Source organism: Solanum tuberosum, unplaced genomic scaffold (genome assembly GCF_000226075.1).
Source record: "Solanum tuberosum cultivar DM 1-3 516 R44 unplaced genomic scaffold, SolTub_3.0 scf00032, whole genome shotgun sequence".
NCBI lineage: Eukaryota > Viridiplantae > Streptophyta > Magnoliopsida > Solanales > Solanaceae > Solanum > Solanum tuberosum.
The window spans coordinates 1,512,173-1,517,216 of NW_006238958.1; the positions used below are offsets into that span (position 1 = coordinate 1,512,173).

Here is a 5,044-nt window from a genome sequence, read left to right on the forward strand (position 1 = left end):
TTTTTAATTGAAAAAAATAATAAAGCATATGTATATTCTCAATCATTTTATTTTCACATGCGTCTCTCAGTCGACCTTATCAGTAAATATCCAACTCGAGTTCATCAACAAAAAATGTACCTTAATTAATGGAGACTTGAACAATTATCACCAGTGTCAGCTACGTATTGACAAATTTAATGTTAAAATGTTATCATCAAGTCAGATTTAGTTTTTAATCATCCAGAAAACTTCGAAATGGAAAATCCAAACTGAGATCCAAGCTTCAAAAATGGTGGATTTCGAAGCTTTCCACCAAAGAAATTTTGATTTGACGTGTAAATGCCACACTAGATCCAATTTTCAGCTTCCAATATCATCTTCGGTGGTTCTAACATTAGAGTCTTGAAATGCCTATCAACTCAGTTTTTCTGTTGAGTTGCTATTGTGTCATTTTCTAAGGTACGCTAATTTAGCTATGTATAAGTTTGATAGTGGTTATACTCTTTATCTTTATATATGTTTGCACATATATGGTAAATGATTCATATAGAGGCAGTGGTATGTATAGAAACTTTAACTACTTAATGTTGAGAGTTGACCATATTGTATTTTAACATACACATGTACTTATTATTCTGTGGAGATCGTGACTCTTTCCTATAAAAGAGTGAGATTATCTTTTGTTGCTCAGTCAACTACATATATCGAGAGATTTCATGATTTCATGTATGTATAAGTTATAATGTTCACATTATGAGAATTTTGATGTATTTCAATTGTAATATATTTGTGTTATGTGTATAAAAATAGGTTTCTTGCAGGTCTCCTGGATATGCTCCAGTTTCACCGTCTTATAGTCAAGTGGCCAGTTCTGCCAATGTGCTCTCAAATGGGGAACGAGCATTGAATAAATAATTATTGCATGATCAATTAGCATATGTACCCTTTGCTCAATATCCACAATTTGTTTCCTCCTTTTTCAATATCCAGGTGCTAACGGCCTTGGTATTCCAAAGGCTCAACTTGAGGCCCATTAGATATCTTTACAGCAACAAATTGAGGTATTAAAGTTTCTAACTTAATTGATATCTTTATTTATTATGCATCTATTATAAATTATAGTCAAAACCTATGCAATAATTGTAGTTGAAATTCTTTCATTTTCCTGAGAAAATTTAGTTCGACGTTTGGAGTTGGGGATTGTAATGTGTTTGTTGGTTGACTGGTTGTTAGTATAGAGGTATAGAAGTGGTGTTAATTCTAGAAATCGATCAGTGTTGCTTCCTATATAAAAATTGCATCAATACATGTCTCTATCGGTAGTTGTAGGTACATATATAGCTACTGGTACACCTGAAAGAGTACAAAATTGTGAATTGAAAGATGATTTTTAGTAGTCAAAATAGGACTACGTTTTTCAGAAACAAAAGGTGGATTTATCTATTATCAATTCAGGTAAGAGGAGGGCAAAAGGGATAGGAACGACTTTTTTTTAATGAGAATTGCAATATGATCCTAGGAATAACTTATCTAATAAGATTAGCATATGATTCCTTTTCAAATACTCATATTTCAAGTGTTTCAATTACTTTAAAAATTATACTAAATGTTGATGCACTTATTTATTTTATTTTTATCCAATCTTGTGAACTTTTTTTTGTCAAAGATAAGTGTAAGATAGTTTTTCACGTTATGTCCGATTATGATATTCTCTATTGTTTTGACTGCTTTCTTGTGTGTAAGACCCCTAATGTTCTTTAAACATACTTTTGGTACTCTGATTAGGGTAAAAAGAAAGCCTAATTCGTTTACTTAACTAAGATATTTAAGAAGAATTGACGATTGGATTGTTTGAAAGAAAAATCTGAAAATACCATCTTCGTGCAAGAACTCAGAGGCAAGGAAGTACATATTAAATGAACTCAATGGCACTGCGAGTAAACACCAAGCACGTATGTTATCAGTTTCGATTTCTTCCATCCTATGCTTCTGTCATTTTTTATTTTTTTTGATATGAAAAATACTTGCATATCTTTAGGTCGTGAAATGTGACATACAACTCATATGGAGTCGAATTCTTTTGATACTGCAATTGATTTAGCTGTGCCTACGCTCAAAGGTTTCCACTATTTGACCATTATAAGGTGAATAATTTTATTTTCCCATGATGAAATTCAATCCACTCGTGTGAATATGATTTTTATATTTTCCGTCTCATTACTTATTTAATAGTAGCTATTATGTTGGAATATTTGAAGTCAAAGAGGCACTAAATAGATTAGAAGAAAATATTTTAAAAACTAACTCTCTATATTTCAGAGCTTTAAGATTTATAAAGATAACTTTTGGATATTTTGAAAATTAATGATAAGAGTAGTAGTTGAGGCAAGGAAATGGATGGGGAGGTAAGTCAGAAAAAAAGGATAAGGAAAAAGGACCTTAGAGGATAAGGAAAAGGGACCTTAACTTTGAAAACTCAAATGGAAAGCACAAACTAACTAATGTCAAGGGTCGGAGATAGAGAGTGATGAAGGGTGAAGAGGAACTCGGTAGCTTGCTCCAAACAAGTTTCAGAGATGTAGAAGCCAAAGGCAACTCTCAAGCCATTTGGGTGAACACAGATAGTTTGTTATTATCTCCTGATCACTTAACTACTCCTTGAAATACTTCTTCTAATGATACTCTTAATTTATAGCAGGAGCAACCTCAGCCCCTTTAACTACTCTTCGAGACTATTTCACAAAATTTACGTGTGGGTTTATCTACTAAGAAAAGGATTTTGATGAACTTGTAAATTGGCTGATATTTTATACTGTACATGAAATATAAACTTTTCTCACTATTTCATTAGAGTAATGCTAATGTATATCAATATTTACTATTAATCAATATCTCCAATGAACTTATACTGACATTTTCCATTACCCTTTTCTTTAACATTTTGCCACAGACACCATGTAGTTTAACTTTCCAATTAAGAAATGAAAGTATTCCATAGAGGTGGACTTCTGGTCATGCTCATGTATTATGTTAATGCCATTTGACCTAGAAGATGAAATAGATGAGTGTTTTCCTTTATCTCGATTAATGTTTTAGATTTCGGGACAACACCATTAATAAACCTAAAAATATATCACCCTTGATTCTCTCTTGATTTAGTAAAAGATGGTTCATCTGCTAAGTCTATTTTGGTAAAGAACAATAAACATTGCCCAAAAATTTATCTTGTTTGTAGCTCACTCAATTGTTGAATCAAGAATTTGGATTATATTTTTATCATATTTATGTGTGTTTTTTAGGTTCATTAAAGAAAACAAGTTCAAGCTCTCTTTCTCCTATATAAAATAACTGCAATGAATCATATTGTTATAATATGTTTTGTCGTGCAATCTATGCTAAACTCCTTCCAGTTTCTATGAATTCTTCCAAAGTAAGTAGAGTTATTGTCATTCTCTTATCTTTATTATATATAGTAACATACAACAAGAGGCCCTTTCTGGTTTTCACGTATCACTGTTGATCATCTTTGTTTACGCCCTTAAAAGCAAGGTATCAAGGTTAAAATGAATTTCAAAATTATAAGTCAGCAGTTCCCTACTCTATGTATGGTGGGATGGTGCACTGGAAAAGGAAATGTATACGAGGCAGAAACTTTTGTCATAAGACTCATAACCGATGATGTTAGACTTTGTAATTTTAAAATCAGATGCACATCTGAATAAACTATGATCCTGATGTTATGGGGATGACAAATAATGCCATTGTAGCTGATTGTTGAGTTTTTACTTTTGAGAATGCTTGGTGAGACATTTCAAGCAGAAGCCATGTATCTGAAAGAAATTGGTGTTGAAGCTAGGAGGTTGAGTGTTGTAAAGTGTATAAGTTTCATGTTAAAAGGAATTCTGAGAAGTCATTTTCTGTTGTAATTAAGATTTTAACCTAATAATATTGGTAGCTTATATTTGTACTACACGTTATTGTGCTCTTATTAGCAAATTCCTTCTGGAATCTTTTCAGTAGAATCATTTGTGTAGTATTTATTTATCAAAAAAGACCATCATGTTGCATGGTAGCAGTAGTATTTATCAAAAAAGACCATCATGTTGCAAGGTAGCAGTAGGTGATTCTTTATGATTGCCTCTTGCCTTACTCTTTTAACAGGCTTTGAGGAACAATTTCTTTGTCAACTTCTTTGAAGTGTAAATAACGTAATGTCTGCAGTCCATTGATCGTTTTGACATAAAAGGATGATGAGACTGATAGTGTGCAGTTGTTGCTAGCTTTTACTGAGTAGTCAAAAGTAGAGAAGTCTCCACAAAATGTAACCGATCAGGAGATTCTTGAAATGTAATGTCAAGGTGGGACACCATTCATGTCTTTGTGATTGATTTATGAAGATGTTGAATCATACTACATCCTGTAGAAAATGGTTAAAATGTATTCCTTTTATCATTGTTATTCTTCTTTTGCAATTGAACAAAAGGTTAGGTCTCTAGATTTAATAGTTCAGGTAGATGTACCATTAAAAATTGTTCCTCTATAACATGTATCGAAAGATCAACAACAAATGATATGGTAATGACTATACTGAAGGCTGCATACAAGTTATTCTTCACATTAGATCAACTGTCAAATTATAAAAATGTAATCTCACAAAGCTTTATAAAGAGATAAGAATGAGGTATATATTATCTTATTATGAGAAAAAAAAAGGTGTATACTATTGTTCTTATTTTTTGAACGAAAAAGATAACAGATTGAAGAATGAGAGGTTAGGGACTTGTTATTGTGATTGTTATGATACAGTTGAGATTAGGGTGTGTTTGGTATGAAGGAGAATGTTTTCCTGGAAAATAAGTTGATTTTTGACTTATTTTCTCATGTTTGATTGGTGAGTAGAAAATATTTTCCGAAAAAGATTTTTAGTGTTTGATTTATGAATGAAAAATATCTTTTATTTTTATTAGAGTAGAAAATAATTTTTGAAATTGAAAATATATTTTAAAAACAAATTTGAATTTTTTTTGGGGGTGGGTGTGGGGTGGGGGGGTCGAGGGTAGGG

General features: G+C 31.7%; 1 long non-coding RNA gene across 1 annotated transcript in view; it reads left to right on the forward strand.

The window, feature by feature from the left end:
- Positions 1-2,094, forward strand: part of LOC107059671 (uncharacterized) — a 2,690-nt gene extending 596 nt beyond the window's left edge. Inside the window, exons 2-3 of the long non-coding RNA XR_001472823.1 lie at positions 793-1,043; positions 1,871-2,094. This is a non-coding gene — a long non-coding RNA (uncharacterized lncRNA). The remainder of the gene's footprint in view (positions 1-792; positions 1,044-1,870) is intronic.
- The last annotated feature ends 2,950 nt before the right edge of the window (positions 2,095-5,044 follow it).